Raw genomic sequence first — 26,458 nt, 5'->3', positions numbered from 1 at the left:
CACTTCAGAAAAGCGCGCACCCAACACCACACGTTTATTTGAGCCGTATGTGGGGGGTGGGTGCGTTTGTGTGTTTGTGTGCGACTGGGGGAAAACACGTGGAGCACGAACGAAACCCTTGAACCGAAAATCGACCCATTTTAGTGAGGTTTGGTTTGCAATTTTGGCGGTCGATTTGGGGACTTCACGATTTGCCAAGCGTTGTTATTGGCAAGTACTTGGGTGCTTGTGTGTGTGTGTGGGTGGGTTTCGCTGTTATAGGGTAATATAGCTCCACCACATTCCATGGGAACAACATTCCACCCATCTCAATTTAACCACCATCATGGGGGTATTATTTATACAACCAGAGAAATCGCTTTTTAAGGCTTCATCGTGACGTTGTTTCATCTCTGAGGAAGAGATATAATAAAAAAAATCGATACAAATTTATGAGAACCTACAAAGGACTTTTTATTACCGGGAACGATAAACGCGAAGGAAACCTTACCAAAAATTTGGTAGAAAGTATAAGCGTACTTGGAAAATGTTTTTCATTACAGCGTGTTTTTCTCTCGTATCTCCGGAAGGTACACAATAAATCAAACGGTCAATAAATTTGCATTCTATCACCATACAGGCAAACTAGTTCATGCAGAATAAACTTTGCACCGTCCGAAGCATCATCGAGAGCGCGAATTCCACACATTTCAGCGCAACAGCAGACTAAACAACAGGCGAAAATCGTCGCACTGCACCCAGAAACCGACCGAACTCGCCCCTCGGCAGCAAACATTGTTCCAATAAATTCTCCACCTTTCCAGTCGTCAAACGCCGACCCCGAAAGGTGCGGCCCGGGCAAAAGGTGGCAACATAAGCCCGCGGACCCTTCACTCACAGCTCAGCCCGTCAACCGGAGGGAGAGGAGATCCAGTCCGTGTCGGAGCGGCGATTGGACAGATGGACGAATTGATTGGAGATACTGACCAGGGCGCCCCGAGATATACATCCATCCGTCCATCTGTCCATCGCAATGACGCTCGAGTCAACAAGAAGCATGGTCCAACACACCTGTGTGAAAGTGCGGCCCGACTCTCCCAGTTCGGGGCTTCGTGGAAGTAAGCGATCGCACGTGTAATCGCATTACATTATTACCATGGAGCAATGTTGTGTCAGTCCTCCCAGGGTCCCCACGGACTCCTACCCAGGCGCCTCGTGAACCCCGGAACGGTGTTGCATTGCCATGCCGAACAGATTCATGGGAGAGTTCTCATGTTTCGGACCGTTCGTTCCACCAACCGACAGGTGGTGGTGTTGGTGGAGGCCCAGGAAAAGCCGGGACTGTGCAAATTACCGATGCGCCCTCCGTGTTTCCCGTTAGCTGGCAAACGGGAGTTGGGCCGGGTGTCTCACATTCGACCACCATCATCACCCGGGGTTTCGATTTGCTTGGATAATCATCGTGTGCTCGGCCGGGAAACTCACACACACACACGGCGGAGGCAAACGCGGAGGTAAACGTCAAATCGAGTCAGAAATTTCCCCCGACGACGATGGTGATAATGACAAGAGATTAGGAGAAATTATGTTACAAACTTACTTCGCACGGCTGAGACACGCACACACGCCACCATGATAACAAACGTTATCTTATCCGACACCCAGTACCAGGTGGCGAGGTGGCGGCCTCCTGGTGTTACTTCACAAGGGTAGAAGGAGTGAGAGGTGTTAGAAGAATCACTTACTCACTCTGATCTTCATCCCCAACCGAGCAAGCACCATCCCCACCACCATCATCATCATCATCAACGTCTCATTGCACGGCTGAGTAAGAATGAGGAATGCCTTAAATTATTCAACGGATTAGCGGATTTCCCGCGAGCTAGCGCACAGGAAACCTTCAAACAGCTACGATGGAGCGAGCAATAGACACACTGCTGGAAATTCACTGCTTCATTTATTCCGCACCGGCGGAAAAAAGCCGAACGCATTTGGAGGATCTTATCCAAACTTATGGAAGATTTAGAACGCAACTAAACGCATCCCGTGGTGCTTCGTCAAGATAAATCATTTTAAATATCCTCCGTATAACCGTAGCGGTGCGAAGGATGAGAGAATAAAACTCTCCAGTACTCGCCCACTATCGCCCGTGGCCATCAGAAGCCTCTAATTCTGGTACGGAAGAACCCCAAACCAGTTTGTAGCTTGCAGAACATGTGTGCGTAGGAATTAGCGGCAACTCTGGGAGAACCCTCCCGCGTGTCGGGGTCCAGATTTTGGAGTCAACCGAACACGACCGGGAAGGGAACCGGGTGTTGCTTTTCCGTCGGAATTTATCTCTTCGATCGTAAATTCTAGCCGATGGCTTAAGCCGTAGCCATTGAAGCACCCCCGTTAGGCGTCGGCAACGAGCGCGCTGCTGTTGCTACCAACTTCCGGTACATCCCGTGTCAGTCAGGCCGGCATGCGACGTGCTCTGCCATGCTCACGGGACCGTGGAAAAAGCTGATGTAAGAATAGCGCCCGATGCGCAGTTTCCTCCCTTTGTCTACGATTCTACGGTGGTTGGCTAGCCCAAGATCGCTAGTCGAAAAGTTTCCACCAGCTTTTATGATGTCGAGAGAGATACGCCGCCGGAAATGGGGGCGTTCTCAGATGCCGCGCGCGCCATACGGGAACTCCGCGGTACGGTCTCACACAGGACACCCAAACCTTGACGGAAGCGAGTTAATGAAGTGTAAGGTCTTAGGAATTAGGGAAACGCAACCGATTCGTGGTACTTTGCCGATTCTAGTCAACCGGAAGGCGAAACTCCTAAATCGGCAAATGGTGCATTGTCAACAAATTGTGCTGCCTATTTGTGCCAAGACTCCACGGGCTGCTCACGAGGACTGAGACATTGCTCGGGAGTCATAAAAAAATATATGACCGACATGGAATCGAAATCGAGGACAGCAGCTACACCATATTCCACGGCAAGTCGGGTTAACCAGGCCAAACAAACAATCCAATGGCTCCGCTCACTTTGGCGGCTCATGAAACTCATGCGCCATGAGTCATAAAGCAACATTTTTGAGCTAAACAAAGATTCCGCCGGAGACCGGAGATCTGGTAGCACCACCTCCCATTGCCGATTCCCCTCCGCGGATCGGTCATTATGTCAGCGCAAACTGATGACAATCAATTGCTACAGGGCCTATGTAAACATCGCCCCCAGCTGTCAGTTTTGACGGCTAGGGTTTGTACCACGCAGCGTGCCGCTGTTCATAATGCCTTCAACGAGAGACGACAACACATTACTTTGGCTCGCAGATCAAGGTCGCCCGCGACTCATATTTACCGTTGTTATGGCCTACGCCAACGTGTACCGTTGCCTTGACGACGTCCTTCTGGGTACCGGCGACTGACGAAATAGGATATCGAATGTGGAAAGCGAAAAAATCAATGATTAATGAACCGATGCCGGTGCGTTAATGGGACATTATTACACTTTTTTTCTGCGCCGCAACACAACAACAACAACAACAACGGAGGCGGAAGGAAATCGAAATCAAGCTTTAAGGCGCGAAAAGGGGGGGGAGGACCGTCGTGATCATCGACCCCGGAGAGTCTGCGATTCCGAAGGCGGGCGGTTTTTCTTGCTGGCCCTCGCCGAAGAGTTAATTTGTTTTACACGCTATTAACCTCGAAATTTTACAGAGCACAAGCTTTCCGTTCCGGTTGTAGGTCTATCACCTTTTTTTTCGTTTCGCAGTTCGTCTGCTTCTTTTTATTTCATTTCATTAGGAACGGTCCCTCCCGTGTTCGACCCGTTATTGCCGGCCGAGGCGAGGTTTTCCACGGTGGTGGTACGTCTTCAGTGCCGCTTCTCGTACGTCATCTGTTGTCGGGAGTGAGCTGCAACCTAACGTGTTTTTACCTCCTATTCGCTGTGCGACTTTTATATTCCCTTATGGCAGACACACACACACACACACACACCGGTGGCAACCGACTGAACGAAACCGTACGAATTTTCGAACCCACCTTCGAAAAACGGTTCACTCGACGGAGGCAAGCGCGGCCGGTTTGGCGGCGCAAGATCTAGTTTGCTGGTAACGAGAGTAATTTCCTTTCTAAAATGGAATTTTTGACAGACAGTTGTCTCTCTCCCCGTGTGCCACCAGCACCGCCGCATGCTGACGCCATCCGTGGCCGTTTCTTAACCTCACAACCTGTTCTTGTTCTTCGTCGTTTCCTACGCCATTCCATTTCGTTTGAGATTTGATTTCGTTTCGTACAGATTTTCTTTCGCAGAAAAACACGCACACCTTCCTTTCGGGGCGTAGGTTTTCGGCGGTGGTGGCAAGGCAACCACTCCGTACTATCCAAACTTGTCCAAAACTTGCCTTGGATAAAGCGACCCGGGCGCGGTTCGGCAGCTTTTGCGCAACGAGAAAGTGGCACTGGCTTAATATTCGTGTTCGATAATTGGCACAAATGTTGCTAATAAATCATGGCTTCGGTAATTTTTTGCCAAAAAAAAACAGAGAAAAACAAGCTAACCGTGGACAACGTATCGGGAAAGTCGGGTTTGGCGAAACCGGCACGCAAAACCAAAGGGAGTGGGATGTTGACAGGTGAGGTTTTTGTCAGTTTTTCATCAGGTCGAACTTTTCTATGCTTCATCCTAAACGTATGAAAACCAGTTGATCATATAACGCTCATTACCTCGTCAGCTTCTCTAAGGCATCTGATGAAAGACCTATTGATAGGCGTGTTGTTCGAATGATTCCCGCACAAAAAACAGAGAGGTCTAATAAAAGGAGCCTCATAGAGATACCTTTTCTCGATGGGCGCCATTCTTACATCAAAGCTAACCTTACTTTCACTAAGAGTAGTTGGAGTACCTCAATATATAAGCAATGTTATGTGCACTTGTACGGTTGTTTGGGACTGAGATTTTGGAGGAAACATTATTTTCCCAGTATCGGCTTTTTCCGATGTTCAATGCTGCCTCTGCTTGCTTGTTCAATGCCATCGACCCCATGGTGCATGTTTCCCCAAAACAAACCTCCGACTCTGAATTGGGTTTCCATTTAATGTAGGGTTTTTCGTCGTCGAAGCTTTCCTTCCCTTTTTATGCGCATTTTCCATTCCACTCCGCGTCCACGGTCATTAACATCCAAATAAATAATTCGCCCCGCCGGCAACGCCGGCCACCGGTTTCATTCACGCGCTCACGCAGTGTCAGAGAAGCAATGAAGCGCGCAGAAAGGCACCCGAACTTCCGAAAAGTAAAACAGCCAGTACGTAAGTAATAACCCAGTCCGTCGTCGCCGACTCATCATGCAATCGATGGAAAATAAATGCGGACGAATAAAATAGAAATAAAAACCCGTAAATAACCCGTGCCAGCTGGGAAACGAACCTTCAGCTGCAAGGCAACGGAAGGCCGAAGGGAAACTATCTGTCTGACAATGGAAAGATGCAACGTCAGCAGACACCGCCGCCAGCATGCCGACGACCTCGCGGCGGATGGAAGACACTCAATCCCCGCTGGGGCCCAGGGTGTGTCGGTTGCGCAGGTCGTGGTGGTAATTGCGTGCGAACGCGTACGTGGAGTAGTACCAGAAGCCACAAGAACCCGCTAGGAACGCCCCGACCCCGACTCCGACGTGATGATGCACCTTTGGTGCGACGGCCAAAAAAGGCTGCACTCGTGTGTGTGTAATTAACACACGCGGTCCTCGCGAGTCACGCGGCGGAAGTTATGGCTTCATTAGAGCGTCATATTTATTAGATACGCCGCCACTTACTTGCGGTACTTAATAGCCGATGGCCGCTGGAGTGAACTCTTTTCCGGCGTGAGATGATGTCTTGACAGACGTCGAAATGAACTCTTAAGGTCTGAGACTCCAGAGTTGCAGAAATCACCGTCGCGTACTCCTGACTCTACATCGCGAACCTGAATTCTTCGTTTGACGCACACAGTTTTGTAAGTTTGCGAATTGTTCCCCACTCCTCCTCCACGACAAATGGGGGAGTTCCGGAGCTCGAGAGGTACCGTGTGTGACTCATTATGAATCATTTCGGGGTTTACATCGGTCTTGTGCCCTTTCGCCGGCGAACTCCTACCAACGCCGGGAAGTTGCAACAAATTTAAACACCGAAAAAAAAATCCTTTCCCAGGGTGAAACCCCCGAAGCGTGGAACGGCCCCTCAGTATAGGCAGATTTGAAACGTTGTTTCTTTTCATTTCTAGTAAGGTAGAAAAACACACCTTTAATGATGCTTCGTGTCTCGATTCGCTGCACGTTGCACAATTACAAACCACGGCTGGGCGCATCTTCAAAGTCATCTCATTTCGCGGCTATTTCATCTAAAAAGTAGATGTTGGTGGTATGGGATTGTGTTTTCCTCACATCCTCTTGTTGCCGTTCGTTCGATCTGCAGTTCGTTCGGCATGAGAAAAGGGATCGTCAGGGGCGAGGTAAGGTGTAAATGTGGTTCAATGTTACCAGCGAAGTGGTCTTTTCCGAATCGACCGGAGGTGGTCCTCACCTAATGGTGAAGCCTTGAAAATGGCAATTTTAAATGCTCCTCCAAACAGCGATCCACACCAGACGATCGCATCGAATTGCTTTCATATTTCCTTTCGCAAAGCATTTCATTGAGTTTCCGTTGCCCGTTGCTAATGGAAACCATTGGTTGGGTGCGTTCAGAGAATCGATTTAAAAGCATATTTTAAGAGATGCCTAACATTACTTTATAGTCGTCCCCGACGCATAAGCAGAATAAAGAACTTCCCCCTATTTTTCATCTTGATTCTAATTTTAAATGAATTATGAATGAGACGACAACCGCTGAAAGCAGAAATGTCTCAATATTTGTCCGAATGTAGTCTGTTGTCGTTTTGACAAATACGAAACCTGGTTCCAGCGCGCAACCCACATCGCGGCACGTCCAACACTTAAATTCTGGTTCGTACGCCTACCATCATCACCATTCTGTCAAATCTCGCTCGTTGGGCGTTGAAATTATTTGAATAAACAGAAACAGCTGCTACTAATAATAAAGACGTGTGTGCACACGCTCGATCGTCGATGTGGAAGGAGTGGAACCATCGGGGTAAAGGGTCTCTCTCTAATCGTCCATTTTTCATCCCCAAAATTGGCAGTCGCACACACTCGCGTTCATTTTGGAGTAGCAGTTTAAAATTTCCCTACAATACAATGCGGCCCATTTTGGCATTGTTCCACTCGAGCTCTGCTTTGGGAAGTTCCCCCGAAGGGACCTCCGAATAATCGCCATCGCACGCAACGCACTCCAACGCCAGGTTTCCTCCCAATATATCTTCAATGTGTAGTTTATGAACCGGTACGGAACGCATAAAGTGAAGATAAATTGCCAATATATCATAGCGAGTTGAGTCGCGCCACGGAAACAACATCATCAGAAGACCCGTTTCCACACCACCCCTCCGCTTCCTACGAAAATGAGCTGGAAGTAAGAGTAATGGGTCCGCCGAGGTGGCCACGGCTACGCCTCGAACTCCGAATTAAAGGCGGGTCTCGATGAAACCAGCGTTCTCCCCCACCTCTCCGGCGTTCTAACGGCCCAATTTGATGTGAATGAACACGTGTCAAACGTAACGTCGCACGGACCTGAGAAGCTCAAGAACGGCCAAAGTGGAGGGAAAAAATTGAAAACTTCTACTCCCTCACGTCCACCGGGAACGGAACGAAATTCGTTTTCCCCATCATTCATTCCGGCGGCCAACGACGTCACGCGCGTTTTTCCCGGGGCTCAGGTGTTAGCTCTACACTTACGTTACACTTCGCGCGGGTTGTTCGGTTCTCTCTGCTTGGGAACGACGAAATAACGAAGACGACAAACCTAACGGAAGTGAGACCCATCACCATCGGAGGTTGAGGAGAAGTGCTTTTCCGCCCTTTTGCGTGACCCTTCCCTCCTCGGATTCGCCCATCGTGTTTGGGTAATGAAAACAGCAGGGGGGCAGTATTTTTCCCACCCACTCACCGCGTAATGGCTACTTTTGTTTCTCCTTCTCACGACTCGGTGGCGATCTCGCGACGTCTTACGCGATCGGTGCGCGCTATTTCGTCGTCTTCCCATCCGGTTTCCCTCGATGCCCAACGTTGTGTTGTGGGGGTGTCTTCTCCATTACCAGCCAGCCTTTCGAAAAACTTCCAATCGAACGAGAAACCTGTTGCAATGACGATCGAGAAAACACACAGACACCCACAAACAGCGGAATGACATCGAATTTGATGATTTTCCTTCTTGTCAATCTTGCGCCCTCAACATCGCCCGAAGTCGGCAGTTTCACTTTTAACACCCTCATCCTTTCAATACCTTCCTCTCACTCACCCTTTTATATCGCTCGTCGTCACGCGTGTCACATTCGAGATCGAAAGCCGAATATCGCCGCTATCGATTACTCGTGGAGTGCAGCAACCAAACAAACAGACGAACGAAACGTCGCATTTCTCTTTCCAATCGACGCGTGTGCACGATGCAATCAGCGTGCCGGCCTAAAAATATGATCCATTCAAGCGGAAGGTCCACCCCGGCGGTTCCCAGAAAACGAGCTACATAAAATTCGATGAAATGGGAAAGATTGAACCACGCGAAGGTGTTGATATCATCGACGCTAATGGAGTGGTGGAGCAACGGCAGAGCGAAGCAATTCACCCTTTCGCGCGGGTTCCACTCGTTTCATCCCCAAAAAGATGCACCAACGAAGATAAACAGCTACCAGGTCTGTTCCATTCATTCCGTGAAAGCGAGTTAATGTTGTTTGGCTTTTGTTACATAAAACATATTGCACGGCGCTAATTAGTTAACGCGTTAGAAACGATGATATTTGTTCGTTAGAGGACTACCGTTAATTTGACACGCCAAAGGAAAGGTAAAGAAAATCTTGCTCAAGAAGAACCAATTACGAGCTAACATTTTATTAGTTTATTTCTGATTCATGTTTGGGCATTGTCATGGCCTTCTCTTCCATCTTGTGAAAGTTTGGCAAAATAAATATTTCGAATCATCAGTTTGTGAATTTATTTTTAATTAACTTTTGGACATTACCATGCCTTGCTCTGATCTTGGATGATCCATCGAAAATAAGTGTATTTCATAAAAAAAATCAGCCAAATTTAATGGTAACAGCAGTAATATGTAATTAAAACATGAAACTAGACCTGCTTACTGCTACACACGAATGAACATAAGGATTCTTTGTTTACAAAAGCAAAATTAATTAACCTCTTGAATATTCATCAAGTGACTGTTTGCATAATCCAAATGGCTTGAAGGAACGAATTTCCTTTCATGTTAAAGTGACAACTCGCATGACATCTGAAAATGGCATTTTTCAAACAAATTATACGAGAACAAAGCACGGGGTGAAACATGTGTAACAAAGTTCCGGGCGCACACACAAAGAAAAAGTATGTGGGTTTCGAAACGATTCCAACAAACGATGGACATGTCCAGGGGAAAACCCGAAAGCCGACCATCAGACACCGAAACGAAAGCGTTGGCGTACCACGACCACCGGAAGCGACGCGCCAGGATCCTTCCGCTTGCGTTGGGCGAGTCCTGCGAGCGCGTGTGCGTGTGTGGGTTGGGCATCTTTTCATGTTGTCGAATTTCCCAACACGGGAAAACCGGAGGTCAACCGCTAACCACGTGTCTAGCCGCGACAGCACTCGAAAGCCAACCGACCGACGCCGCGTTGGGGGAGCGTCGCTGAGGGAAAGCGGAAAATGACAAACATCGTGTAACGTGTCCTGTCAGCAGGACGCTTCCCATGGGGACGAGGAGCTGCTAACCGGTTCTTGCTCCCCCTGCCCCCACCACTCGGTTATTTTATTTGTGTTGTAATACTTTTTTCCCTCCCGTTTTACAACCCTCTCTCTCTCTCCACGCAGACAGGACAATCGGGGTCTTTATCAAATCCTCTAATCTAGGTCGAAGACGGAGAGGGACGGTGCTGCGGGGTGGGAGGTTTTAAGCCCGGTGTGGGGTTGAGTTCAGTATGCCGCTACCTGGGCGCTGGGCAAACACAAAAACGACGAGATAACACCGAGCGCGCGGTCGAGATTGTTCTGCATGTTGCCGCTTCGACTGACGGAACCGACGTTGACAGACACGTTTGACATTTTCATTTTTCAACAATACCACGACGAAATCACTTCCGCAGCGGCAGCGGTGCCTTTGAAAATATTTGAGAGATTGGACGCAATTTTTGTTAAACCATCCCTCCACCACGTGTCACGAACGATCGATGCTTCTGACCTTTCTCTCGTTGTCAAGGAAAAGTAAAGGTGATTTTAAAAATGTCTAAAATGGGATTTAAAGTATGCCGAAACAGAAAAGAGAAAAACAAATCCAATAGACATGAGCAAGCTTAGGCAGATATGTTTTGACCTGACCAATACGGCAGGAATAGGAAATGTAAATGCAAAAACTTTGCAGGATTGCTTTCATGTAGCTGGGGAGACGCTCTTGGATTTGATTAACCAATCGATGGAGAGAGGTGTTTTTCCGGAGACGTGGAAGGAGTCATTGGTTGTACCTATTCCAAAACTGACTGGAGCTATCAAGGCGGAAGAGTTCCGCCCCATCAACATGCTTCACACTGTCGAGAAGGTCCTGGAAGTTGTGATCAAAGACCAATTGGTTCAATACCTGGATCAGAACGGCCTGCTCGCCCGGGAGCAGTCGGGGTATCGGGAAGGACATTCCTGTGAAACCGCACTGAACCTGGTGCTTGCAAAGTGGAAGGGGTTGATGGATAGCGGACAACCGGTACTTGCAGTTTTCTTGGATCTCAAACGGGCATTTGAAACAATATCGAGACCCTTGTTGCTCACAACACTTCGACGATTCGGTATTGAGGGGAGGGAACTCAGTTGGTTCAGCGATTATCTGACAGGTAGAACCCAGAGGACAATTTTCAAAAAATCTGTTTCAGATCCTATTGAAAACACCCTTGGGGTTCCACAAGGAAGTGTTCTTGGACCAATTTTGTTTATCATGTACATAAATGACATGAAGCAGGTCTTACGTTCCTGCGAGATAAATCTTTTTGCTGATGACACAGTAATATTTATATCGCGAAAGGACGTCAAACAGGCAGAGTCCCTTTTGAATGCAGACTTGGTGGCTCTGGATGGCTGGTTGAAATACAAGAAACTCGCATTGAATGTTAGTAAAACACACTACATGGTAATGTCGAGGAGGGAGTGGATCGGCCAGCTTTCCATCGCCATCAACACGGAACCAATTGACCGAGTCTCCCAGGTCAAATATCTGGGAGTAATTCTTGACGACGGGCTTACATTCAGTGCACATATTGATGGGGTCATCGCTAAGGTGGCAAAGAAGTGTGGGGTGATAAGTAGACTGGGGAACAACCTAAATTTTTTTGGGAAAGTTCACCTCTACAAATCAATTATCTCCCCGCATTTTGATTTTTGTCCATCAATATTGTTCCTCGGCAATCGGACACAGCTCAAAAGATTGCAAAAAGTGCAAAATAGGGTAATGAGGTTAGTGTTGTGTTGTAGTCGGTACACGCCGTCTGCTGTTATGCTGGATGTTCTGCAATGGATGTCGGTAGAGCAGCGGATAGTGTATCAGACTATGATACTAATATTCAAACTCCTGAGGGGCTTGTTACCGGGGTACCTTGGAGAAAGAGTAGTTAGGGGTTCTGACGTTCACCGGTACAACACTCGTAGGGCTCATGATCCCAGGACGTCGAACTTTTCTACAGTATTTGCCAGGAATTCACTATTTTGTAAAGGTATACAATGGTACAACAGCATGCCAAGAGAGATTGCCGAGGCTGCAAGCGTTCGCGAGTTCAAGCGCTTGTGTGCCGTGTACGTAAAGCAGGTTGTTAGGTAGAACCCTGTAGAATGTGTAATGTCTCGTAGATGTGTATTGTCAAAATTTAATGTTTGTAAGCATTGCACTTGTCATCACGATCTCACAGATGATGATGATGAGATTTTTGTTTTGCAAATTTAAATGTAAATAAAAAAAAAATGGAACAACATATCTTTGAGACACGCGCGCGTAAAAGTGGAAATTTGAAGTTGATCTTTCTGTAGGAACTGTATCAGTCGCTCTTGTGCAATCACGTGGCAGGCGCCTCGAATTCATCCATTGATGATTTTTTCGACGTGACCAATTGTTACACGGATAAGGTTTGCTTAATTTGCCAATCCTAGAAAGTGGTAACTCCCCTCCATATGTTGGATAAGGGAGATACCGGCTACACGAATAGGAGAGAGCATTTTTTGGCCGTGCACTCCGGAGAGCGGTTCCACGATTCCTGTCTTATGGAAGTTGTGCTAACCGCTGTACGCAAGGAAAAGAGAGCTGACCGGTCTTTTTCGTGAAGGGTCACTTTGATCCCACCACTTCGTGATTTGCTTTAAAGGTTAAACAAATATCTTATGATAACTCCGCCATTCTCAAACCTGTGTTGGGGTAAGAGGTGGGACTCATCATCATCATCATCATCATCAATCCCAGTCCCCATTGAACCAGCTCTCCTTTTGAGTGGAAAAGTGGAGCCGTTACTCAAACATTCAAAACTGTAAGCAACAAACAAGAGGATAAAAATAATCACAATAGAACTTCTCACCGCACAAAGCTGGCTGGAAAACTCCGAAACCGACCACCAGCATACAATGCCATGCTGGCCGATGAATGTGGCCATTCGAGTATGCTACACTTTCATTTCGGGACCATAAAAATCGATACTATCTCTAGCCGTAGCGCGTCCGCCGTCTTGAAGGGGGGAAAAATGTAACACACGATAGACAAACAAACAAACATTCCATAAAACATTAAACACAGTTTGCCGCCCAACCGGATTACACGACGTTTCCCCCCGGCGGCTTCGAATGGTTTGACTCCACAGGAAGTGCTACCGACAAGTCAAAAGCGAACGGCGGAGACTTTTCCCCGGGAGGGTAAAATAAAAAGGAAACTCCCAAGCGCACCTGCAGCCTATCCCTCCATCGTCGCGAGAGGAAGAAAAACACTATGATTTACATAAATCCAACCGTAGGAATCGATCTCCTAATTGACAACCGTGTGTGGACAACCACGAACAACAACCGGTCCACGCTTTGGCGCAGAGGCATGATGGATTCTCCATATGCATTTCCTCCGCCTTGGGGTCGATCTCAGGCCGACATGACGGCGGTTTGGGGGGGGGAGAGGAAATTATGGCCCGAGGAAACGCAACCACACGACAACGAAAACTATCCGGCCGCGAATGTGAACACCGGCGGCCACCGGAGATTGGTGGATACACCCGTATCGATTAATTACGAGCGAGCAATTTTAATAAACCAGTTGAAAATGAGTGCCACATTTTTCCGCACGATACGACCCCTGGTACACTTTCCATATTATTTAAGAGCAATGATGATATTTATCATCTCGCGTAACAAACCATTATTTATGTAATTAAAAATTACTTTTTCATCTCTGGACATGGGTTTTGCATTTGATTTGTTGTACTGAAAATTATTAAACACAAGTTTGATCTTGACTTGTCTTAAAATTTTCCAAATAAATTTAATAAATCATAAAATTTAGAAACAACAGTGAACTGAGTTAAAAAATTAATTGTTCACTTTAAAACACCAATTCTATCTTAAATCGTTAGAGTTTGCTCATCAAAGAGTGCTTTAAAATAGAGAAAAGCAACCGATAAAGCGTTGCCAAGTGTTCGTTCCCTCGCATTGTGTGCAACTCTTCCTTGGCAACGATAAGCAAGAACCCTCGCTCGAGCCAAAGTCTCGCTCGATTGCGGCACCTAAATCTTCACCACGGAGGACGTCGTCTGCGGTTTTCAGTGATTCCTATTTCTGTCGTGACGGATGGGAATGATTTGCCCCGAAAATGCAAACACGGGCGCTTCGCAGTGGTTTGGTTGAAGCACCTCCGCCCGGCTGAAGCACCTCCGCCGACGGTACGCCAGTTTTAATTATGCAAAATTCTTAAGGTAAATACTCCAAGGGTTCACCCGTCGAGGCCGGCGTCCTTCCTCGTCTCGGCGTGCTGGCACCATCATCTTCGGTCGTGATGCTGTTTTGTCTGACAACGCAAAGAGACGCAACGACGATTTGCACGACGCTGCAGTTGAAAAGACGCTCGTTGCTAAATATGACAAACCCCCGCAAAGGGGTTGGATCGACAAGTGACGATTCACTTTTTGTTCCAGGAAGTAGTACTCTTGGGATTTTTGAAGAAGTCGTCAAAAATACCAAACGTTAAATAAGAAATCAGTCTAGAAATTTAAAAATAATAAAAATGAAAGCTTATAATAAACATTCAACAGCTAATAATAAAATGTTAAACTACAAAGGTAAATCATAAAAAAAATAGTTGGTAAACAGTATAACTAGTAATAAATAAACAGTATCATCCTTAAAACATATTGAAAATAACCCAATATGTACAGTTAAACCTTTTTTCGTCTTGGTAACTTTTCAAACACGTGTTTAGCCAAAAATTAATTGTTCCATGTGGCGCAAAAGCCGCTTCAGTTCGGTGTTCGGGCACTCGAACATAATCAACGGAACTGACACACAGTCTCACCGGCAGAACCTTCGCGCGGTCCTCGAAGTCGTGCCACGGAATAAGTGAACAATCGCTGGTCGCCGCTGCTAACGATGTCGCCGTCGCAGCGCGTTGAGCATTTGCCATTTGCTTAATACACTCGAAGTTTGAAACACAAGCTCCGGCGCGAATCTCCATAGCGTCTTCGAAGAAGGTTGACATCATAGGCTTTGCTGCGATACGGAAAATTATCTGCCAGCTCTGAGGTCCACCGTGTGTGGCGAAAGATATCCACCAACCGAAGCAGCACCACATTTTGCAACGTCGCACGAAATTATTAAGACACAATCGAGCGCACGGACACACTACTCGTGTGTCGCTCAAAAAAGCCGCGGGATGCAAAAGTAATTAACCCAAGGAAGAATCGGGAGAAACAAAAAAACCAGGCCATGAAAAGAGGAAGTGCTTGAGGAAGAGCACAATGCTTGGCGGATGAATTTTCCCGCCTCCGAAATGACACCCGTTTTCCATGCAAGCACACAGAAGATGAGCTCCACGACCGACGGAAAATCCCCTTGGAAATCATCATGATCATCATCATCACCATTACTTGCCGATGCTCATCACGATGAACGGCGATTCCCCGAAGGCGAATTACAAAATGTGGTCCGCAGCTAACGAGAGAAAACGCTTAAACCGAAGTTTTCCTCGAACGTCGAGCGTCGTTGGAGGAGGAAAAAAAACCATCAGAGCAGAGAAATTAGCTCGGTGTGCCTTTCTGGCGGTGGAAAATAAATAAAAAAAAGACGTTCCCAAAAAGTCACTCGGTGACTTTTTTACTGCAGGACTCTAGCAAGCCATGATGAAGATGATTACGATGCCAAACACAAACCCGCTCACCGGGGAACACAGACAAGGAAATGCAATTTTGTGTACACTTTTACCTCCCCGCCGTGGTGTCCACGTGTTGGGGAGAGAATTTCGCCGAAGCTGAAAACTTCCCGGACGGCTGAAGATGTAATGCAAAAGAGCATTCTGCTGGGGATGCCGTCTCCGAATAAAATTCGCCGACGTTGGTTGTGCTTGTCGATGGTGGAAAGCCCCCCCGCCGGAGTGCCCCCAAGACACTTTATTCCTTTCAGGAGGTGGCTAACTTTTCTTGCACCATCCCGAATTCATCGTACGGCGCGCGCGGCGCTCGGAAACGTGGCAGAATTCCATTTTCCAGCGGAACACAATAAAATATTCAACAACAGATCTGCAGAACCACTCGAAGACCGTTCGTTAGCGCGCGCTCCTTGCATCTTCACGTCGTCCCCCACGGGAGGGAAATGGCTGATTTTTCCCGTGCCCAGGTCAACGAGCATTTTCCTCCGACACCGAGAGATGAGCCGTGGGAAAGTTCCTCCCACTCCCCCCCCCCAAACGAGCGCAACCCTTTTTCTTAGTTACTGGTGTTAGTTAGTTTCCCCCATTTCCTTCCCAGTTTAGTGTCGCAGTTGTTCGCGGACTTAAATCCCCCCAAGGAGTTCCTTCCCCCCTTCTGCCCACGAAGGACGGCACAGCCCGGAGCAACATTTATTGCACTCACTTAAGATATCTTAATTGGAGTGTACTTTTCCATCTTTTTATTCGCGCAGTGTGGTTCCATAGGAAAATGGAAACCCGTTCCTCTTAGGAAAGCGGAAGCACAGCCAACACCGAGAGAGTCAGGCAACGGCTAAATATTTAAAGCTTCGTCACAAAACATACACTTGGCAGTCGGCCAGCACACTTCCCAAAACCGACCGGTGGCCTGGACAAAGTTCATAAAGTTGATTGAAAACTTCCGACAGTCCGTCGAATCGAATCTGAACGGAAGGGAAAAAGAATTCCCACCAAACAACACCGACTGGACACCACATTCAGGACATGACGAGGAGAAAAATGGAACGAAAGGAACGAAATGCAATATTCAATATGACAACAACATCGGATACAATTACTTTTTTCCCGTAATGAAACTTTCGGATCCGGCTCGATTCTTGAAGATTCACCATTTGGCGTTGGACTCGTGGCTTTGGAAAATCCGTTGACCTTAGGAGAAATTAGGAGAAAGTTGGGTGGGGAACCGAACTTGATCGGAAAAGTTGAACCCTTGGGCAAAGAAAACGAAAACACACCATACAAACAATCGGTTGAACGTGAGTGTTAAATAATCAATTTGGCGAACGAATCTCGAACGTTGAAGGAAGCTCACCATTTCCATTAGTTCTACGATCTACGAGAAGTATAATCAATTCCAAACCTTTGATGTTTACTAATGTGTTGCAAAAGCAACCGCTTCGTCCCTGTGGTGTAAGTGGTGGTAAATAAAACTTATGATTTTTAGTAAACTGCCGTACTGGCGGCGTTTTAAAACTTTCACTGTTTATTTCCAGTCTATTTTACAGGGAAAAGAGCTTCCTGCGCGAGCGCGCTCCTTTTATACCGGCCGACGCACGTCGACCCCCCACCACCTGACTTTGCCCGAAGTTGGCCGCTAGTCCGAAGATTATCGGGATTTGGCAGCTCGTGGGACGGAGCGTTACAAACGTTACGCGTTTGTAACAAATGATTTCATGCCGCTTCTGATCAATAAAGAAAATCAAATCAATTCGATAAAGCCCACTCCAATTGTTATCGTTGATCTCGTTTGTTCAAATATTAAAAACACGAAATTAAATGTAGTGTTGACATGCCGTACACGTATTGATGATTATATATGATACAACGAACTTTTCACGGGGAAATTTCTTCATGTTCTTGAATGGGTCTCTGACCCTTGATTTTAATTAGTCAGGTGCAACGTTCCCTTTATCTTTACGGCATTGAAGAATGCCACTGACGCAAGTGAAGTCTTTCTGAGTGTGTTCGTCATATCTTAATCTGAACTACTCTTGGCCAGTATATGCTGACCGGACGCATTCGGCATTCTTTCTCAACAACAATTATCGTGATGCGCTCGTGTGCTCTGCTGTCCCTTCGTGTAGTATGATTGCAGGAAAATTTAAACAGTATCAACGTCAACATGCACAACCGATCGGCCACAACAACCTGGTTGGGCTTTGTTTTGTTAGGTCAACAAAGACTTTAAGAAGAGAGCAAAGCACTGGGAGAGACGAAGGAAACGTAAAACAACAACAACAAAAAAAAGATGAAACGCCACATCGCAATTATGCTCGTACGTGAGGCGCACACGGGGTTCAACGATCTGACGGCTCCCTTTGGAGCATCACATCCCCAGCCCAGCGGGCCTATTCTTCACAACCCCAAAAACTGCCCCCTCCCCCACGACCAAACCCAGGATGTTCTGGCATAATGTACTTCGCCCGATGGCGGGGAAAAAAAAATAGCACAAACAAAACAGCAAAAACAGAACGAAAGGCTGACCAGCCAGTATAGGATAAGCAGCAAAAGAGTGGTGGCCTCGACCCTTCGCCACGCCATCTCGTCGTTATGCTGGCTTCTGGTCCGGCCGGGGGGAGGACGGTTCGGTTTTTATGCTACCCAATCGTTTCCGAAACACATGAAAACGGAGGAAACGGCAACTCAGAAAAGCACTTCAAAAAGTATCGACTCATGCATGCCAACACGGGAGGGGGGCAAAAGAATGTAAAGGCAAACAACGAGAAAGAGTAGCAAATGGAACTAACGATTTCGCGATGAAAAATGTGTGTGTTTCACAATTGCTTATTTTCCTTTTCGGTTCGTTATTTATGACTTTTCATAAACCAAAAGACATAAAAGGGGGAATGGTAAGGGAGAGGACAAGTAAAATTATTAATCAAACAAAACTATAAGGGTAACCTTTAAAATTACATTAGAACACATCGCAACATGTTTCTTCATTTCCCGAGCTAGAAGACCTTTTCTGGATGTTGTCGGAAACAATAAAAAAACAAGTCAAACAAAAGCTCCATTAAAGAGGATCCCACGTCAAGCATCCTCCACAGCATCGCGCGCACACACACACACACACACGTACAAAATCCAAAGTCACTGTGGTCGCAGGACCGCTCTCTGTTTTCCACATCTTCAAGGCGAAACCCCCAAATCCGAACGGTCGTCCCAAAGGGCTGGAGAAGACTTTGTGTATGAAGACCGCCCGAAAAACCACTTGTTGCTTCAACTTTCAGCGCACAAACCGCGTGCCCATTCTGAGGGACTTTGTATGTTGAAACATTTCTTCGTTGTTTAGTCGTTCACGGTCGCTTTTTCTTTTGCTGTGTGGTGTGTACTTTTTTTGCTCGTTTTACTTAAGGATTCCTTTCGGTTGTTTCTTTTCGCGTGGCAGGAAAATTCGTCACCCGAGTGGTCTTGTCTGGAAAAAAGATTCCTCAGTCTGGACGCCAGCATTTGAAGGACTCCTCCCTGGAATGTGTGTGGGATGGTGTGGTGGAATTATTGTCACATTGCTGTCGTCTAATTTTCCCCGCCCAACGACCTTTCGCACCCCACCGCAGACCAACCTCGCGAAGATTTTCACGCCAAATGGGAATGTAGACGGAGCAAGCCAGGATGTGTCCGGGACGCATTCGAGACGACCTCTCCGCACCCAGCATTATCGTCCATTACCGTGGGGCAGTTAATTAAAAATGTAATGCGATAATTGTGCCCAACTTCTCCACCACCACCACTCCCGGAAGGCAATCCCTACCGATCGACAGGGACTTTCCCGGACCCGAAAGGACTTTGCTTCTTACCTTTTTACTTGGTTCCTTCTGCCTTTCGCCTGTCTGCTGCTGCTGCCTCTGCGTGTGTGGAGCAGTCCTTTCTTCGATGGAGAATGCCGGACGGGGAGGAAAAACGCCACGAGGAAGTGGAACACGGCTTTAGAGCAAATTGCTTTCGAAACGGGTTGCTGCGACGAGACGCTTTCCAGCTAATGATTACCACTCTTTTGCGCGTACTTTATTTTTCTCTTCGCTATATTATTTAATTTTTGCGTCGCCTTCTTCACACACTTTCACACACACACACACAGAAAACACACGTACACATGCACTTGGGGAGCACTGAATGCAACAATCGCTTTATCACCAGGACGACATCCAGGACCGATGGTCCATCATCACCAATTATAATCTACGTACACACCCACACAAACACACACGGAACACGCACACCCACGATTTCACCACAGGAAAACAATCGCTTCTGAAAGGTAGATAAAAACGATATACGAAAATTGTAAAGAAAAGCTTCTCTTGTCGTCCGGAACCAGGACGACGACGATGGTCTTCAGTCGTCGAACAAATTGTCTGCTGTTTTATGGTTTTATCGGCCTTTCCAACTCGAGCTCGAGTCCACCCTGCCTAACCTTCCTTCCCTAGCACAGGAAGGGCTCCCCAGTGGTCGGAAAGGTCCAGTGTACAGCGTTTTGTCCGGCCGGCAAGCAGCAATTGCAGTCAACGAAGCCGAGGTAGTCCGGATGGAAAACCGGTTTTTCACCCTTTTTGCCCACGGCGAGCGTGGTCTGGCTGTGTGGTGCTCGAGCGGTGCCGGGTGGCGCACCAGGGCGACCTCCGAGAGAGTCACGGCGAATCCGGTTTCCGGTTCGAAATCCCCATCACGCGTTCACTGCACCAAAAGGGAGTTGACTCGGTTCAACTTTTGGCAGCCGGCTTCCCTGGGCGATTCCCGTAGATTGTATGAAATGTCAACTCGAAAATGATTTCATGGTGAATACACTTTACAACATTGCTGCATAGTTTACGGAAATCCCTGAACGACACACCAACTCAAATTAAATTCTCGTCTTAGTGATAAAATTCAAGAATGTCTACTGGTTTTTTCGAGATGTTACAAAACACGACGAAATATTACCAATCAAGTGGTTAGTGATATCTCCCAATCGCCGACACAACACTACCACACGCACACGGCATCAAGGTGATCTTCTTCAGGAAACCGGTAGACGCGACCGATCGGGTGTTCGAGCGTTGGCGAAAAGAAAAACGCCAAAACGAGCTGCTCCCCCTTTCTCGATCGTTTCTGGTCGTAAGAAATGCTTTCCAAAACAATCACTATGGCGGCACAACACACCAACACATCGGTTTCGAGGCAAGTAGGTTCCTTCTGTCCTGCCTTTCGACATTTCAACTTAAGCCACCTTTATCCCCATCGTACCGGGAGATGGGACGATTTCCTTAAACGCTCCGGTGCCACAAATAAATCTTTAATACCCACTGGTGTTCGATTGCGTGTCGAAAGCGATAGGAACGATGGAGTTTTGCGTTCGATGCCCAGTCATCAACCAGTGGTTGCAGTTATTTTCGGCCAACGCACCCTGTTATCGCGTCCGATAACACACGTAAACAAAACGCTCCGAAGTTCTGCAATAGTGGCGTTGCACTCTGGTACCCGAGCGTCGTGGCCCCCTTACGCACCGAAGGCCGAAATTGAACTGAGCAAACAGATCTGCAGATCCACGATGTGTCGGGCGGCAACAAAACGCGACTCCGGCGTTCATTTTCCACGAGTCGAGCGGCCCGAATGTTCATTCCATTCATGCTTCGTCGTTCCACGAACCGCGGGAACCCAGCACTGTGGGCCAGATCTCAAATGTGGCAAAAAGATAAACGAGTTCTATTATGAGTCAGCGTTTTCATTAGCAGTAAGAATGTGCAGTCGAAATATGAATTGTGAAAACCCTCCTGCACTCTGTTTTCTGAAAATATGAAAATGAAGTGATAAAAATAAGTATGAAATCTGAAAACTGAAATTTTAATTCATACTTACCCACATTTTGTCCATTTGATCAATTTCTATTCTGAATGGATCAACACTTGAAAGGCACAGGAAGAGAGCCACTTTTGTATCAAAGAAAATATTCAGAAAATGACATCTTTCTAGAACAAGTTGTCCTTCTGCTGCTGCTTGTTGGGAAAAGCTGAAATGAGATGATAACAATTAAAAAGTACAATAAACAACTTATACATTGTACCGACATATTTAAGCCGATCAACTGGCATATGTTTCAGAATATATGGAAAATGTTTGACACGAGTTTGTGGACAGCATATTTCACATGAATCCCATGGTGTTGTGAGTACCCTCGCTAAAGAAGTTCATCTATCGGATCAACGATTCATGCAAAGGCGGATGAAGATTCCTTTTATGTTGCAGTTTAACATTCAATTGGATGATTTTTCTTATAAAAACTGTCAGCATTTAGTTTAAAAAGTAATGTTTAACTGTAGAAAAAATAAAAATTTCATTAAACTAACGAAACGCAACGAAACTAGGATCCTCCTTTTTAAAAATCTCTTGTTCTGCATTTTCGTTGCACTGAGGCGAAATGATATTAATTGATATACCATCACATGGCACGAAGAAGCGGGCACAATGAAGCCTCGTGAAAGACGCTGTATAGTGGCGGTGTTAATGATCAACTGTCAAAAGATTGTCCAACACGATATCGCGAACGAAGGCGCCGCTAAACATGAACACCCGAACGAATCGGGGATCGGTGAAAAGAGAATAATCATGGGCAGGCTTTTTATTAGAATTGGAATGGACGGAAAATCGAACGCAAATCGCGACCGATCCAGTACCAGCACTCCCACACTCCTTCTGCTCTACGCCTCCGAAGCATTACAATTACGAAACTTGGTTGTTGGTTGGGGTCACGTCTTCTCCACCGTCGGCTGATGATTGACAGCAAATCGAAGATGAACGAAAAGTTAACGCCACCGTAAAAGTGCTCCAACTTTGACATTCTATCACCGATTTTTGATCGATCGGTAACATCTGAAGCTCCCGAGAGAGAAGAAAGAGGAAAAAAAGAGCCGACAGTAGAAGAACTGAAACGGGAAAGGTGTACGAAATTGCTAAATGTGGCTTTCGAAACGGATGAGGCTCGTTATTTTTCAGGGCGGTTTTGTCAATTTCAAATCCTAATGGACCTACTTTTCATTCGTTACCTTTAATAATTTGATGCCCAAAATTGTTTGGATTTCCAATTGTGAACCCTCGGTCTAATCGAGGTCTTGAGGTATTTATGGTGATTCGGTGGGACAATTGTTTAATTTCATGGCCGATCGAGTGTTTAAGAATGTTATTAACACTCTTTAACAAATGGCTGTTTAATATTGTGCGTTTGATCTGTGATGGAGCACATTCCCTTGATCTGATATGACCATGATCAAATTCAACTTCCAAACACTGATCAACTAGAAAAATGCCGTGTAAATGTGCCAAACATAAGGTGCAAGGTGAAACACTGGCCTGTTACATCGTTTTCCCGAGCTTGATGAAATGAAATAGACGGGCAAATAACTCTCGGAATAAAACATCCGTCCGAGGCGGAGTGGAACTCAAAATGGAACCATTAGATTTTCCACCGCGAACCCCCCCGTCGAGTTTCCTCCACCCTGCCCAAAAGTGCTGGCCTCGCGAAAGGTGCATGGTCGCGTATGATCGCACGCAGCGCTGAAGTATTTTTCATTTCCATCATAATTTTCCTCGCCAGCCTAACCCACCGAGGTAGAAAATGGAAAGAACGGCGTTACCTTTCGCCCAACCAGTAGCGCGCCGCACACCACCAGCAGTTCCACTTTTCCGCCCGGAGAAAGGTGCAAAATCGTGGCCCAACATTTTGACGAAACAAGCTGCTGTTTCTGGGGCTTGAGCGGAAAACTTCATCTCGGACTCGGGACTATTTGTTCAGGCACACGACGGGGGCACACCATGTTGATTAATTGTTCAAGTGATGTGTCTAGCCCGTTGCCGGCTGCCCACGAAACCTGCTCCTCGACGGGCGAACAACGTACATTTATCTTCTTTCACGGTAATTTGAAGCCTGTAACGAGAGGAAACAAAAAGAAAAGAGATTGGCGGAAGGTACATTTTATTTGGTTTGGTGGAAAATTTCAAACATTAAACTTGGAATTCGACCATTTCTCGAAACAAGTTTGCCTTTCCGGCTAGCGGTGTTTTTTTTTTGTTTTATTTTGCGCATTTTATTCTTTGCATAATTCATCAAACAAAAGGCACCATCATGACGGAGGAGTCCGTACTACGAAAAGCTACTGCCTCCGATTCTCGACATCTTCATTCTGATGCGGGTTGCGGGTTGCTGAAGGAGGCTGAAAATAATCACCGACTTCGAACTTCCACGCCCCCGGAATCGATTACGTATTCCAAGTGAAAAACTTTACCATTATCCTGATAATGCCCGGTCGAGTCGTTCTCGATGCCAAACGCCAACCCCCTTTCCTGCCACTCAAACTGCGGCACTTCCGGTGGACGATAAACTTATGCCAGACTCACTACTTTCCGACCTGTTGATTTGACAGCTGCGTTTGTCATACGGAGGCCCGTCAGTGTCCTGGCCTACCTATACCCGACCCCTACCAACAACAACTACGACCCGCGAGCCCCTTGAAATTGGATCGTTATATTGTTCTCGGGTCTCAGTCTCGCACAACCACCGAACGAATGTCGTAGCGTTCAGATTTCTTCGCCGATCTCGGGCTTCGCATTCACCCTCCGGTTCGTTAATTACAGCGATCGTTAATCCTGGCATTGTTGAACGCGTTTTTGCCTACGGAAGGGATCATCATTGGTCCACAAGGAGAGGGGTTGTTCGAGACACCGTTGAAAGTGAAAAAAAAAACAAACGCAAAAAGCATCCTTTCGTTCCGGTCCGGGAGAGGGGGACAGGACGACCGCCAAAGGGGATATAAATATTTGCTCCTGTCATCGCTGTCGTCATTGCCGCGCACGTCCTTCCTCGTCCGTGTTCACTCTATTCACTCGAGATGAATATCGCTTTAATTACACCTCGGTAGTGCCGTAGAGTGGGCAAAAAACAAAAAATGAAAGGAAAAGAGCTACCGTTGAATCGCACTCCAGCTCTGACAAATGGCTATAGCTCGACTTGGGTTTGGATTGAAGGAATTCCAGCACGCTGCTGGCAAAGACAGACCCGTTCCGTTAGGCTGCTAAGTGCCAGAAATCAGTACAGGACTGAATCGACAGAACGGGCAACAATTAGAAGCCACCAATTATGCGCGATGATTGATGAGCCACACGTTTACAAGAGGCTGGCGGGTCGCTAAACCGCTGTACCATGCGACACATCGCAACCCGTATGTCACATGATGCAAACTCCACGCCACAACATTCCTAGAATTACATTCCCTGCTCATTATTTATGACAAACAACGCATCCCTTGCAGGTTCTAACGATAAATAGTTCGATTTAGATGATCCACACAATGACGCCGTGGAGTTGAAATGCACAAAATGAATCGATTTCAGGGATTTCGGAGAGCTCGCCACAAACGGGAACTTTTTAGATGAGATATTGCAACTTCCATCGCTCGAGTTCGAGCTGGGGGATCAACATTCCTCCTCTGCTTACACACACACCGATTGTTCAATTTTCCATTCAAACATTCAATTTTGCAAAGCCAACAAAGAAACTCCTGCCGTTTCGACCATCATCCTTCAATCGGACGGATAGTATCCTTGGAGAAATGCGACATTGTCGACAATGACGTGAAGTATTCCTCTTCGCTTACAAATTGACAATATGTTTTCGTGAAAAGGCATCTCGCCAACGTTGTGTAACACAACTGAAGCCATCGAAACGGCCAAGACTCGTATCATTTTTGGACCGACCATCGATACTACAGGATCTAGTTCTACGTGTTTGTTTGTCGTTGTTGTTGTTGTGGTTCCCCCAGTAAAACCGGAAAGCAACTCCTTCGAGCCCTATCCCTGAGAGAAATAATCATCCGTTGCCCTTTTTCTGATCCCGCTCACCGAAGGGCAACTGCACGTTTCGATTGAAATATCTTCTTTCCTCTTGGAGTCCTCTCGACATCGATCCTGGCTGCTGGGTAAGGCAATCGAAACCTGGCGACCTTCACCAACCGCGATCCCACACGTGCCCTTTTTGCAATCAGCAACTAAAAAATAACCCCTCAAGGCATCGGCGTCACTCCGGGATGGACGTCCGAAAGGTATATTGCCGTCGAGTGCTGGTATATCTGCCACCAAATGCACCGCATTGCACCGGATGACATTTCCAGTCGAGTGAAGTCGTCTTTACTGTAGCAACCTTGGATGGCGACTGGATAAATACCACGCGTCGTTGCGGCAGTGTTTTTGGTTTCTTCCTGCCCATTGTCTCCATCCTCCTGCTCTCAACCTTCAGTGTGAGTCCTCCGGCCCAGGCAGTATACTCAAGGTATCCTAAATTGGGCCAAACGATGTGTGCATACACACACATTTCGTACTCATTCAAGGGGAAGGCGGCGCTTTACCTTTTTCTTCACGCCTCATAGGACGACCGCAAATGTCAGAGCTATTAAAAGGCGCTCGCGCGGAGAACCGTTTTGCTCAAGTGGCAGCTTAAATAATAAACAAAATGTTATTCCTCGTTATGATCCTGGTGGGAAGGGGTTGAGCGAGCTAGCTGTGTGAGGAGGAAACTACGATCCAAGCATTGAGAAGCTATAATGAGTTTGTTGAAACCCAAAGCTAACATAAATCAAACTTAATCCTTGGTTGAACACTTCTGCACCGTTTATTGACGCATTATGAATAATGAATTTCGGGTAAAAAGAGTTCCCAAACCCGCAATGCAAACAAAATTTCTAGCGAGCGAATCAAAATGATTAAGCGAAGGTTCTGTGTGCATGAGAAAATCATTAAATCACCCCGAAAGGCAACATCAAGAAGCCACAAACATTAAGTCAGCTAATTCTGCATTTTAACGTCCCTTTAGTTGGAAGCAATGCAAAAGTAAAGTATGGACGAAAATCTCAGCTAGCGCTAACATTTTTCTTCCACTTTCGATAGATTTTACCCGGCGTCAGCTCGTTCGCCCGTGAATCTTTTCACTTAGCAA

General features: G+C 46.7%; 1 protein-coding gene across 2 annotated transcripts in view; it reads right to left on the bottom strand.

Annotated features, from left to right (window-relative positions):
• The window catches only part of LOC131271423 (uncharacterized), a 110,377-nt gene extending 89,403 nt beyond the window's left edge, over positions 1-20,974 (bottom strand). Inside the window, exons 1-2 of one of the 2 annotated variants that reach the window (XM_058272845.1) lie at positions 20,884-20,974; positions 19,299-19,752 (exon numbers count right to left, since the gene is read on the bottom strand). The gene's annotated coding sequence lies outside the window, so the exon portion shown is untranslated. The other variant, XM_058272846.1, reaches the window with a different exon arrangement.
• Positions 20,975-26,458: the final 5,484 nt, after the last annotated feature.

Source organism: Anopheles coustani, chromosome 3, assembly GCF_943734705.1.
Source record: "Anopheles coustani chromosome 3, idAnoCousDA_361_x.2, whole genome shotgun sequence".
NCBI lineage: Eukaryota > Metazoa > Arthropoda > Insecta > Diptera > Culicidae > Anopheles > Anopheles coustani.
The sequence above is the reverse complement of the archived record's forward strand: the minus strand, read 5'-3'. Positions and strand labels throughout refer to the sequence as shown.